General features: G+C 31.8%; 1 pseudogene across 1 annotated transcript; it reads right to left on the bottom strand.

Moving 5' to 3' along the window:
* Positions 1-9,549: 9,549 nt before the first annotated feature.
* Positions 9,550-10,177, bottom strand: LOC146897298 (auxin-responsive protein SAUR78 pseudogene; annotated as a pseudogene). Its single transcript, XR_015021305.1, has one exon. The product of XR_015021305.1 is annotated as an auxin-responsive protein SAUR78 pseudogene (transcript).
* Positions 10,178-14,748: the final 4,571 nt, after the last annotated feature.

The following is a 14,748-nucleotide window of genomic DNA, read 5'->3' as shown; positions in this document are numbered from 1 at the left end:
TTTTTCAATGGTACGTTGACGGGGTTGCACGTTATTGAAATTGCATTTGAGATATACATCAAAATAGGTAGGTTTTATATTTAGATTAGATATTAATTTTTATACAAAATGTCAATGTGAAAAGTTTTAAATTGTCCACAAATCACAATTGTTAGAACTATGATAATTTGCGCACACACTTTGTTTACACAGGGAGAAGAAGACTATTAAAAATACAGAAGTGCTATATAGCACGAGAAGAAAGCACACGACCATGAATAGCGGAAATCATGCGGTGGAAAGCAAAACATGGAGGGAGAGAGAATTCAGTTGGTTAAAGGAAAAATAACATCCAAGGGTAGCAATTAATTCGTCGATTGTCGTGCATGCTTTTTCTCGTACCATGAAGCATTTTCCTTAAAAATATCACTTGTATACTGACGTTAATTTGAAAATCAATTTACACTAGAATTTATACAGCTTGTTGAATCCCACATTGATCTCATAAGGCTCATTTAACTTGTAACTAAATCGACAATTATTTGATCAACTATATTAAGTATATATTTTTTTGAAATAGCTATATTAATAGAACTACACTTAAAAATCTCCTCATTTCTATGAATTACTCTGTATTCAAAGGCTTAGTCATGATGTCAGCAAATTGATCCTCTAATATGCAAAACATTAATTTTATTCTCCCTTTGGTAACATGATAACAGAAGAAATGTGGAGCGTGAATATTATCTTAAAGGCGAACATCCTCTCGAACGGCCATTTGACCCTAGAATACGCCCTTCCTCGTCGCCGTATTTAATAGTTTCTAGAAGCATCTAGAACGCGATGTAACATAAAAGGCATGACGTATGGCCTAAATCACGGAATATAATAAGACCAAGAAAGACTATACATACTCATCTTGAGATCATTCTCAAGACATAACCAAAACAGATTAAACTCTAGAATGTTCTCCTCCACTCCACCAGAACGAATTCATTATTTTTTCTCATCATTAACGAAGATGGAATATAGATGCTCATAGTATTATAAGACGGTATAAATTGAAGTACAAATTTAACCACGACTTATTTGCATGCACTAGACATAGACCTACCTCCCCAAAGAATTAATCTAGCATCAATGTTAAAAACTAAATAATGGATTTACTTTATAGATTATTTATTTTTTATATATTTTAAGAGCAAAATTGAAGAGATACAAATAATTTAGAGACTATTATGACCTCAAATTTGTTGCATTGTTGTTCTAATGTATTGTTCGCTTGAGATTTTATGTAAGTGTATGCGGTTTTGTTTTTAGTTAAAACACATCCTCAATTGATTGAAAAAGAGTGAGTTTTTGTAAACTATCTTTAAACTCAATTTTCAAATAACATTCGTGTATTGGAATATAGACTTAAATTAAAGATTTATTCAAAAAACTAAAAACAATGAAATTACATATAATAATTAAAATGAAAGGAGATGCATAATTTTAAGATTCTTTTTGCGGTCCTACGACCCTATAACATTGATGTACATGCAATTCAACATGCAAATTTTTGGTAGTAGACAATCAATTAAGCATTTTCTTATAGATAATTAAACAAGAGATAAGGCCTCAATTTATAATTAGTAGTGGAAGAAGTAATTGAAAGACAAATAATGACTCGTTTGTTTTGCAAAAATATTTTTATTTTATATTTTAGAATTTGTGTTAATTTTACTTGTTAATAAAAAAATAAAAGACTTTTAAATTGATCATCTTTTGTCTCTTTTTGTTGACAATTTATCTCTAGTTAACATTTCATTTTCCTTCTATCATAGTGATTCACTTCAAGAACCCATATTTTTTTTATTAGCAAGTAAAAATAAATATATAAATAGACCCCAAAAAGCGTTAGACACAATATTCTCTCATAGATTTGTTTCTATCTATATGAAGAAACAGCTAGCTAGCAACTTGTACCCTTCCAACATTTTCTTTTACGTAGTGATGTACATTATAAATACAAACAAAATATTACGTACTTAGACAAGATACATCCTGAAATGATAAATAATCATGATTTGACATATCCTAGCTAATCTCAAATAAAGTCATATGTATCAAAATCAACAAATATATAGTTATGACGATATTTACAAGTAGTATGTTGTAGTATGGTCTACTGATCCCACTTCCTATCAATTCATACACAACTAGCTAATAAGCTCAAATCTGACTCACTAAATTTTATCAATTCTGAGTCACTTAACATGACCCTTCGATGCTGTGGGATCAAAGTTGGAGACTAGCCAACCACCACAAATTTGGTACATTCTAAACTATCAAATTGAGGGGAAGAGATCCTCTCCAGTGCAGTTTTAATTCCGTGAAATCTTAACCCATTGTTTTCCTTGTAATCAATGTAGTTTTTAATCATTAAAAAGAAATGAATGGTGTGGCTGTGCACTGCCCCTCCTCCAGTGAAAACTTCACATGAGAGAATCCATGTCCCAAATTGAGATTTGAAATTGTGAGCATCATTTTAAATCACCACAGTTAAAATATTTCCTCATCAAGTAACTTTCTTAAAGAGTATTGATGTGTGTTAAACACTGTTGAGTTTATGAGAATTTGGAGAATTGGAATGAAAAAGAGCCATAAGGCTTTGATTGAGAAAATATTATCAGAGAAACATTTTGATCAAAAAGATTGTAAGAGTACAATAGTTGAGACTTATTTATAGAGCTAACTCCTAACTAACTTGCTTGCTCTCCAAGCTATCTAGGTAACTTGCTCTCCAAGTTATCTTCTCACTTGTAACTAACTATTAACTAATCCTAATTAACATACTAAATTCTATGAATCTTAACAGCCTCCCTCAAACTCAAAATGGGGAAATTCACCAATTTGAGTTTGGAATACAAGAGAATTACAATGATTATTCAAACTGAAGTAACTAGGTAAAAAGGGGGGTAAACTAGCAAATGACTTAAAAGATAGAAAAACATAGCAGGCTCAGATTGTAGCCCAACAAAGCTGATGATGTCCAGGCCCCACATGACGAATCCAGAACCTTGTGAACAAAACAACTTCTGAACCAACAAAACAACTTCTGAACCAACAAAACATCGTATGCTTCTGAACAACAAAGAATGCTTCTGAACAGCTTCTGAAATCTGAATCTGAATTGAACACAAACTGCACAACACCTTCTGAAACATGCTTCTGATAATGCTTCTGAAACGCTTCTGATGCTAAACTTGCTTCTGAAGAATACAGCTTCTGAAACGAAAGAGCTTCTGATGAAAAAACAGCTTCTGAATCAAAGAAAACAGCTTCTGAATCAATACTTCTGATGAGTAACAGCTTCTGAAGGACGCTTCTGATGAGTGATTCCAATAGCTTCTGACAAACACTTCTGATGAGTGATTCCTAATAGCTTCTGACAAACGATTCTGATGAGTGATACCAATAGCTTCTGAAAAATGCTTCTGAACAGAACAGAGAAGAACAAACCACATAGATTTCCACCAGTAGCAAAAGATGAATTGACCAGTATCGAAAACAGATACAATGAATTGACTACGATTAAAAACGGTTAAGGTACGAATCAGATTTATTGAACCATGAACTACGGTTACACCGCCGGGATCGAAAATCAATGGAGAATAACCATCACCTCCGGCGAACCAAGGCGGTGCTGAAATTACAATTCTGAGAATGTTAACAAACTTCATGAAAAGATTGATTAGAACCTTGAAGAAATTATCACCGCTGAATTGATTTGCGATGGCGAAACTGAAAACAACGGAAGGATCTCGAAAACTCTGTGGTTCTTGATCTTCCGTAACAATCTTTGTTGAATTCGCTACAGATTCGAATAAGAAATCGAACGAATTAGAAAAATCACTTGCATTCAATACTGATGATGCAGAAACAGGATCATTCAAAACACATGAGATTTCACCAATCTTGATGCTGCAACCTTCAATTGCTGGTATAACAGATTTGATTGGCTTGATAGGAACAATTTCTGAATTAAAACTTCCAAAATTGAAAGAAACCGCTTCAGTTGAAAGAACTGTAGAATCTTGCGGTGGTTTTCGAAGTGGCGGTAATGGCGAAAACTTCTTTTCTACCTTTGATTTCTTCCATAGATGACAAACAATGGAGTATGTCATTAGAAAAGATGGAGGATCGAAAAGAACAGTGAAGATTTCTTTGTGCTGAAAAGTAGAAGATTTCTCCGATACAACGACGGAGGATTTCTCCGATACGGCAGCGGAAGAAGAAGGATATCCCCGAGATCGCAACCGAGGCGATGATACCATGTTGAGTTTATGAGAATTTGGAGAATTGGAATGAAAAAGAGCCATAAGGCTTTGATTGAGAAAATATTATCAGAGAAACATTTTGATCAAAAAGATTGTAAGAGTACAATAGTTGAGACTTATTTATAGAGCTAACTCCTAACTAACTTGCTTGCTCTCCAAGCTATCTAGGTAACTTGCTCTCCAAGTTATCTTCTCACTTGTAACTAACTATTAACTAATCCTAATTAACATACTAAATTCTATGAATCTTAACAAACACTAATGTGATTTATCCACACCGATGACACATACATGATAGCATTTTTACGCTAATCGTCAAGGCTGGCCTATGGGACAAGCTAGAAAAACCAATGATTTTAGAGGGTTTGGATCATTTCATGTGTGACAAAAACATGTGAGTTATATTAATGATTTCATCATCAATATGTAAGTTATATATATATATATATATATATATATATATGTATGTGTATATATATATTTTAAATATATAAAATTATAAGTGAAGTTCAGTAATTTTTAATGGTAAGATCGTCAATATAACTCTCATGATTTTTATCTCACATATGAGAGGATCCAAATCCGGGCTTTAAGCCTCCCAAATATTATTTTTTCACCATGTGTATTTTGATCTAAAAATAAAAACTTCAAATCCGTACAACAAGTAAAAGATCTCACAAGTGAAGAATGATACACCAAATGACCTATTTTGATCATTCACAATTTTCATGCGAGCGAATTTAGTCTCCAACAAAAATAAAACCCAAAAAAGTCTTCAATATTTTTATACCCGAGACAAATTAGTCCTTGACCCAGTATAACAAAGGGACTAATTTGCATTTGGTATAAAAATGTCAAAAACTAAGAAAATTGTGAGAGACTAAAATGAGCATTCACTCTAATTTATTGTGAAAGAACAAAATAATATCCGATAATTAATTTAAGCTTTAGACCTCAATAAGTGTTAGACCTCAATAGTTATGTCTCTCCCGAACATTTGGTTTAAGTATGCAATTTTGAGGAATATTTTGCCCACGGATTTATAAATTGCAATAAAAACCCTGAGGGAGAGAAGTATGAAACGGTGGGTGATGCCCCCAGTATGTACCATACATATATGGAAAATGATAAATGATTTACTCGATGAAAAAGCACTGCAAAAAAGAACAAACTGGTACGTAGTATTAAGACAGACTAGCTTGGCGGCACTTACAGTTGTGAACTGATTAAAGTTCACTGAATTCGTTATCATGGATTGATATCAATAGGTGGCTGGTGGGGTTGTATGTTTTGGTTTGGTCTACTATTGAATATTCTTGGTCCTAAACATTTAATAGCAGGTCCATGAGGAATAAATGTCACTAAAAAAAAAAAACTACTCTTAAGGAATAAAGCTCTTGAGACATGCAGCTGAGGACTTTCGGTCTAGCTGGATATGCTGCTTATCAATGGTGAATTTATTTAATTTAGGAATCGATTATCATTGTTGCTAATGTCTTTCTTGTAATTTTAGGGTGCATATATGTTAGAGAGTCCAAGGAGGTCAATAACAAGGAACCAATGTTTCATGACTATAAGAGAGGGAAGCACTATATCTTTATAAAAAACCTTAATGCATTAGATACATGAGTCATCTCTCCTATATATCGAACATTTTATCTATTTATAAATGATGTGAGACTTAACGACTCACACTTTAAACACAACAATCTCCCCACAAGTGTGAGTTTTCACCTCTATACCATGATCCAACATAGCTAGGATCCACTTGTTGGGGAGATGGAAGAAACGAGAGAAACAACGAATCAATACTCCATGACCACAAGAGAAGACGACCCTACATCTCAATCCAAAATCTTAAGACTTTAGGTGCGTTAATCACCTTTTTAATATATCAAATATTTTACACATCCATATGCGCGAAACTTAACCACTCACACTTAAAACTCATTTTTGACATACTCTTACCATTTTTAGTAAAATTGAATAAAATATAATTTTTCTTTTTTCATTATAAATTTGTAAGGTCACATTTGGACTTTTTTTTTGTCCTAATGGGACTTCTTACATTATTAATAAAATTCTTTTTTACGTTTAGTGGGGGAACATATATACAGATTAGAGGTATAAGATAAGATGATCATGGGTTCACTTATACTAACACATCACATTAATAACTTTTGCTTATAGAAAAAAACTACTATACTAGCACGTACTAACAAAAGATTTGAAAACACAAATTTGGGTTAGATCCTTTAATTTCGGCATAGATCTTCTTCAGTGTAGCATTAAAAACACTTATGCTTGCGTGCATTAGCTCATTCTCTATAGTAAGATCTCCTCGTTTGTTGCTAATCACATGTTCATATTCATAGACATATAGAAGAATATATTGGATTTTGAAATAGTACACAATTGAACAAGACAATTCCAAGACTGATCTGAGTCTTATTTTTAAATTATTACGGTCAAATATCCTTGGTGATCGACAAAATGTAGGGTCAAATATCACTCTCTTTGATCGATCCAATTGGATGTATCAGATCTTGTGGACAATATCGATTAATGGTTTAATTAGGCTTTATCTTCATCGTTAATATTTATGCAATGAAAACTTTTGGAAGGTGACATGTGTGGATAGAATAAAATAAAACAGTTATTGTCTCATTCTCTTTTTGGCTATTTTCTTTAATGTATATGTAAATACGGCTTATATAACAAAAATTTACAAAGACATTTGATATACAATAGTGCGTGCATATTCGAATATGCAATTTCTCACACGTTTAGTATGTATAAGTTTAATGTTAGTATATTTAAAAGAAAAATGCTAAACATCCCGATACAAACTGTCCCGAGAGATTCCCGAAGGCTATTTCATTTTCTCTCTCATGCCGTTTATCCCTCTCTCTCCCGTGAATTCCGCACAAGCTTTATTGTGATTGGCTGCTGGTGATTTCGGGATAAGCTCGAGACGTTTTCTTTCGGGTGAAATAGCACAGCTGTATTTAAAAACTTATGGGAAATGTTAACGAGTGCCCCCGGGGCACTCGTTAAGCATTTTAAATAGTAAGATTTATATGAAAAGTTATGTAATGAATGCATTGGAAATTGTAATAGTTGACTAATTTAAATGAATAATTTCCAAATTTAAGATGCTTAAAGAGTGCCCCGGGGGCACTCGTTAACAAGACCCAAAACTTATTAGAGTTGATCTGGTGGTAATAGTTTGACATCTTAGAATGTGTTTCTCTCAAGAATCCAAATTCGATTCTCCTGTCAATTTCAGTAGACTAGTTTGCCTTCTTAAAAAAAAAAAATCTATTTAAAAGAAAAAACACTTTTTTACTCTCTCATTTTTTACAATCCTTTTTTTTATTTTTATTTTAATATGCGATAAATATGAAAGACTCGATTTTTATAAGGAGGTGATAATTATGGTAGGTGGTTAATTGTTAATCATACTTAAAAATTATTCGAAACTCTAACAACGAGACGTTGTCTCATATAGAAGTGAAAGTTTATGATCGTATTTGGCCTTACGCCTGAGACACTACTTTGATTGACACCGATTCAACACAAACAATAGAAAATGAGTATGCATGCTTCAAAATTCAACTCATTTTTCCTCTTCAATTTTGTTGAATACTATCAAGAATCGTTCCAATTTAAGAACGAAGAGGACCGATAAAACTTCTAATCCTCCATCTAATGAGGAAGCTAACCGAAACTTTATCAGAGAGGTGAATATAAAGAACAAATAAAATATAATTTTATGAATTTTATCTTGACAATTTTTGTTGTTGATTGAACTCTTTGTGTAATTATTATAGACAGAAATTTTAAAAACAAGGATAAATTTATCTTCCTTAAAAAAAAGGATAAATTTATCTATTAAGTAGTAATTTTTTTGTCTTTTCTATTTCTACTAATTTTTCACAAAGTATAAAAATAAACCAATTTATTAAAAAAATGTGGTTAGCTAAGGTTACCCCCAAAGTACTTGTCTACTATGGTCCCACTGTCCATCTGTCAAACCTTGTCACTGTGTGTTAAGTGTATACCTTGAGTAAAAGAACGTATGAGTGTGAATGTTTAATTGCTCTTGACCAAGGAGTAAACCTTGAGTATAATTTATCAACAAAAATAAAACATAACTATGATCAAGCACCATAATTACAACCACAGAAGCAAACTTGTTGAGAAGTAATTATCCTCTCTTTGCTCACAAGCAACAATCTCGGGGGCATTGCATGTTAATTTTTTCTTCTCACATACGCTAATCAAATTCAACTATAACTCTCATGAATATATTATATTAAATAAAAAATACTCCCTCCGTCCCATATTATGTGACCTAGTTGACTCTGTCACGTATGCCAATACACAAGTTTAAACTTAAATATCTTTAATAATCTATTAGAAAAAATTATGAAAATTTGATATTTTGAAAATATTCATCGCGACGAATCTAACAAGATCTTATATGCTATATTTTGTATTTATATATTAATAGAAAAATGAGGTCAAAACATGTAATATGAATAGTATACTTTTTTAAACTAGATCATTTAAAACGGGACGGAGGGAGTAATACTCAATCTATACAAAATATAAGTAAAAGGATTCAAAAAGGAAGTGTTTTAGTCTGAATTTTAGACTAAATACATTTCAGACTTTAAACCATTTTAATTATATTTTGTTACAAGTAAAATTCAACAACATTGTCACATATATATTCAACATATAAATAGTTGGATAAAAAATGTTATCAACACACATTTTAACATACTAATTTGATGGATCCACGTGAATTTAAAACAATTAAAGAAAATGCGTTGAAAAATGTGCGTCGTTAACATTCCTATTGGATATCATATCTTGCTTGCGGTAGTTGTGATGTAATAATATTGTTGGAATCTAGTAATTGTTTTAGTTGCTAGATTACACAAAATCTTAAACCGTCTTTTCTTATTTTGTTTTATTGAGCCCGGTGACAAAATTTACACACACCAATGTTGAGTTAACTTACAAAACTTTTAAATCTGAATTAGGATCATACTTCATGTTGAAAAAATATAACGGAATAAACTTTTAAATCTGAATTAGGATCATACTTCATGTTGAAAAAATATAACGGAATAATGTGGAAAATCTAGACCATTAAAATATAATAAATGGAGAAATTATATTGATTAAATTGAGAGGAACAGAAATTTGAGAGCATCATGACTCATAGCACATTCAGTCAACCAAAAAACGCATATCACATTAATTCATGTTAATTAGTAACTCAAACATTTAATATATCTCAATTGACCAATTCACGCTTTTCTTCATCACCATGAAAAAACAAAACAATTGAAGTCAGTCACTATAGCTAGCAAGTTGTATTAGCATTTAGCAAAACATCATCAATTTCATGATCTAACATGCACCACAATTGTAGAATTCAACCAGCTCAGCCATGGACCCCAATTGTGTCTCACCTTCAGCACTCTCAAGCATCCACAACAAATGTTCAAACAAAACAACCTCACAAGAAACCACCACAACACCATCATCACAAGAAGATCTATCCACTAGCTCCTGAAACACAGGATGTTGAACAACATTGGAGTTTACGAGGTATTGTCGCCGCGACTTTCCGACATAGACAGCATGAAGCACTTCTTCATGTTCATGTTGCTTGGTTGAGGCAGAGATAGAGCTATTGTTGCGGCTGAGTCTGGTTAATGAAGGCCATCTTTTGATAGCTGACTTAAGCTTTGTTAGTTTTCCAAGTTTGGCCATTTTGGTGAAAGTGTTTGATGAATGTCTCAATGAAAAGTGAAGAGAGAAAGTGAATGGCGATGAGAAAATGGGAGGGTTGAGGTTTGATTATAAAGGAGTGAGTAGTATGGTAGTGAATGATGATGTTGTGAAGTGAAGGGAGAAACACGTGCATGGCCCACTGTTTAGTAATAGTACACAGCTAAGAATGATATATTTTTGGTGGAGAAATGGAAAACCAGTTGCTATTTTGTTGGCGTTTTGTGAGGAGGTTTTTGGGATTGAGAAGTTTTTCTTGTGTTTTTACATGTCTGTCCTTTGTTTTTTAATGTTTACTCCTTGGATTAATGTTTAGTGTTTATAATATAATGGTCAAGAACAATTAAACACATGTAAACCTAATTAACGTTTGTTAGGATGACTCTAAACGGATCGGATAACTTAGTTCAAATTAACGATTACATGCATCTAGGAATTAATAGCAAGCACAGAAGCAGGAAAGCTAGCCACCGTGGAGTAGCATGAAATGCGCACTGAATCGTCTCTTTGCAGCAACATAACCGCATGTGATTTTTATTTTGAATAGGATAACTTTTTGCTTCAAAATCGACTCTAAACGGATCTAGTTGTCTATTTTGACAATTTTTTTTATTGTTTGGTTGTGTAGCCTAGTGACTCACACATTTAAGTATGAGAAGTAGTGTATTTTAGATTCAAACTTAGATGACTACATATAAACTTCTTTATGGTTATCAACTAAGTTGTACTTACAAGACTTATTTTGTCAATTCTACCAATAAAGATTCTCACTTATGAGTACAAATTGACATCCCTTATGTTTGATCTAGTTAGTATCTAGTTAGCACTCAAAAAATTTAGGAAATGAGTAAATGAACAATGAGTAATATTTAATTGCTTTCGACCACTACAATATTATAATTTTTTGTTTCAAATAATTTAGTGGCTACAAATTCAACTCTTAAAATGAATAAGTGAAAAATATAAGGTTCAAACACCGACCCTGTCATAATAAATTAACCCTACAAAATGAGATATGCTCATGAATAAGGTATTATAAATTAATCCAAAGAGTAAACATTACTATAATTTGTCAAACTAAAAAAGCATTACTAGCTATAATTAAGCGTTCCTGTAAAAAAAGCCATAATTAAGTGCCATAATCATAATGATATAAATTAATTAACATGGTCATCAAATAATGTCAAAAACATAAACATGGAATCATCACTACACCATATTTAGGATAGGTCAGAAGGAAAGGAAAAGAATGAATTATAACAAACTTATCCTTGCTTTAATGCAAATGGCAAAAATCATCACAACACCATATTTAGGATAGGTCAGAAGCAAAGGAAAAGAATGAATTATAACAAACTTATCCTTGCTTGAATGCAATGGCAAAAACACTTGGCGATGAGCTCTATTTAAAGAAGGTCTATAAATATTTAATCTTGCTACTTGATTACAAAACTAGTTCATACATGTAGTTAGAAAATTTTAAAGATATTAAGGGCTCTTAATTATTATGTCTTTATTTTGTAGTATTTCTAGAAAAATCTATAATATTCTCTATTTTCAATAAATTTCATATCATTATCAGTCATTCTCCCCAAGTTGGAAGATACACGTCCTCAAGTTAAGATTTTCTTCTTCATCCCCACAACTATATTAGTAATCTTCAGACATAGGATGAAACTAACCATTTTTTAAAATGTTTATTCGACTACCATTTTTGAAATTTTCTGTTGTTGAGTCCAAATTTATCCAAAAGAAAATATACACTAACATATTTACTAAGTGGCTTAGGAACTGGACGAGGCACATATAACTTTGTTGTATCTTGAACGGTTTCTTGTGACCAAAAGTACTTGTTGCCTTACTTCCTTTTCTCTTCATTGAATTCAATTGGTGGTAGTGGTGATAACTTGATTTTAATCTCACCCTTCACAAAAGTGCATTGTTGGTATAACTGTCATTGATATAAGGCACGACGATAATATTATCAAGGCCTTCCAATAATAAGGTGGAAAGCATCCATAGAAATAACCTTACATCATGCCTTATCTTTGTACCTTTTGCTAATGGAAAATGAGACAAGTTAACATTGAGATACTTTCACCTCATTATCCTTATTGAGCCATTGTAGCTTGTATGGATGTGGCTATTCCTTTGTCATATAGTGATTCGTCCTTCTCCTCTTTTCAAACATTTCATGGAATGCCCATTAGGAACATATTCTTCACCATATATTAGTTCTCCCATCTCCCTTCTTCAAACGCTTCACAACCGTATTGGTTTTCTTTTTAAAACACATTGTGTATATTTCCCTTAATGATGATGATGATGGCTTTACAATTCAAACAACATAATGTTATGTGTCCATACTGTTGACACATGAAACATTTGCATGTCTTGGTATTTCTCTTTGATCGTGTTATGTTGGGATTTGAATGAGGAAACATGTTTGTGGGTTGGTGTTTTGTGAGAGTTGATATGGAATGTATTGGAGGAAAGAGGCTGGTATGAATATTTTTTCAGAAAGTTGTTTCTCAACCCTAATTTCCAAATGAGCAACATCATCCATGGATGAATATTCTCGGAGTTGTACTAGGTGATAAATTTTAGTATTCAATCCTCCAAGATATCAAGCAATTTTTTGCCTTTTCTTTTCTTGAATATTTCATTTCAACATCAACGTCACAAATTCTTTAGTATATTCTTCTATTGACAAAGTCTTGAGGAGGTAAGAACTTACATGTTAGTTTCTAACACATCTTTTCCCACATCTTGATCTTTATTTTCCCTTCAAACTTAAGTTTCCTTTTAAGGTTTTTCATGTAAATTGAACTAGGTTTCTTTAAATTGACAACAATATTTTTACCTTTTTCTCCCCTGATATCTCATTGTACTCGAATATGCATTCAACGGTTTGATGCCAATCCATAAACTCATCTAGAGTTATTTTTCCTTTGAAATCTGGAATGTCTACCTTGATATAATTCATTTTAAATATTTGTCCATGTGAACACTTGCTTCTTGTTGATGAAGAGTCACTAATTTTGTCACCATCCTCGAATTTCCTTCATTGTTTTCCAAAAGGGCTTGTTGGGCATTGTCTATCTCTTATTTCTTCCATGTCTATTTCATTCCAACTTCTTTCATTTTGTCTTTTAAGTTGCATTTTGACAATGGTGGTCTAACGAACTTCTCGACGAAGACCATGGTGGTGGGTGGTGGCTTTGTTGGTGATGAAGACTTTCTTAACTTCTCAAACAAAATAACGATGTTTGTTTTAAGAACAAAATGGCTGCAAAAAGTGAAGTTTCTCACTTGAGAACTCACTTTCCATTTATTTCATTACTCCAACTCAACTTCAGGATATCATAACCTTTTATTGATTGAATGCTTGAATCGCCCAACAGTTGGAAATATAGTGAAAGAGATAAACTCTCTAATAGGCTCAAAGAAACCTTTTATTGTTTGAATCGCCAAAATAATTGGTGAAAATCCCTATTTTACTACTCTTCTAAGGCTCCTCATAAAAATATTTAGAAGCATTTAATGCTACTAATTGATTACAAACATCTAGAGATAATCTAGTTCATGTAGCCAAAAAATCTAGACACAAAAAAGTGCTCCTAGTTATTACACTATTTGTTTCTTTTAAGTATCGTTTGAGTACCAATTTGTGTGTTCTAATTGATTGCCGTTTTGACAGATTAAGTGTACAATTAGTCAATTAAGCCCTTTCATCGTCTTACTCATTTTTAATAAAACTAATCAATGTTGTACATTTGGAAAATTCAAGTTTGTTTTTTTCTTCGTAAAACAAATTTTGTTTTTTGTCATGTGCAAATATATACTTCCATGAAACAAAATCTTTGTTACATATATAATACTGGTTTCATGAAGAGTTTAATTTTTTATAAATAAGATCATTAACATTATTAAAAATTTCAAGTGCAAAATAAAAGACTAATTTTTATGGAAAAAAAATAAAAGACCTAATGAATGTTAAAAAAGAAGAAAGAGTAGAAGTCTCGTTAATTTTGTTATGGGAGAGACATATAAAATGTGTGCAAAAAAAATAAGAATTTAGTTGAGAGAGGGAGAGTAACTATAACAATTTTTTGTTATGAGAGAAAATAACACATTAAATTTATTGGAAAGAGAAAGTGTGTGAGAAAGATAAAAATGTATTGGTGGATTAAATTAAAGTTATTTTGACCAAAAAAGAAATTGAAGGTATAATAGAAAAAAACTCCAAAAATCCAATTTCTTAATATGATTTTACTATTTTAAAACGACGCTTAAAAAAAAACGGAGAGAGATTATATCACTAAAATTAGCTTCTAGGAGTCACTTTGATTTTTTTGACAATAAAGGCACTTTGATTTTAATACGTATGTTTATCAAAATATATCCTTATAATTTGAAAAATAATAATAATTTAGTCCCTCATCAATAGTTTATTGCTGAAGTGAACATAGTTTTCCAACGTGGCTTACCTTACATGGGTAATAAGTTGTTGAGTCATGCACCATTAATCAATTTTTTAAAACTGATCCACTAATACACACTTGTCTGGTGAAACATGTATATAATATGGTGATTGATGAAACATGTATATAGTATGGTGATTGTTCGAAATATC

Source organism: Medicago sativa, chromosome 8, assembly GCF_051527215.1.
Source record: "Medicago sativa cultivar Bolivia chromosome 8, Bolivia_mono, whole genome shotgun sequence".
Lineage (NCBI taxonomy): Eukaryota > Viridiplantae > Streptophyta > Magnoliopsida > Fabales > Fabaceae > Medicago > Medicago sativa.
This window is presented reverse-complemented; position numbering and strand designations above follow the sequence as displayed.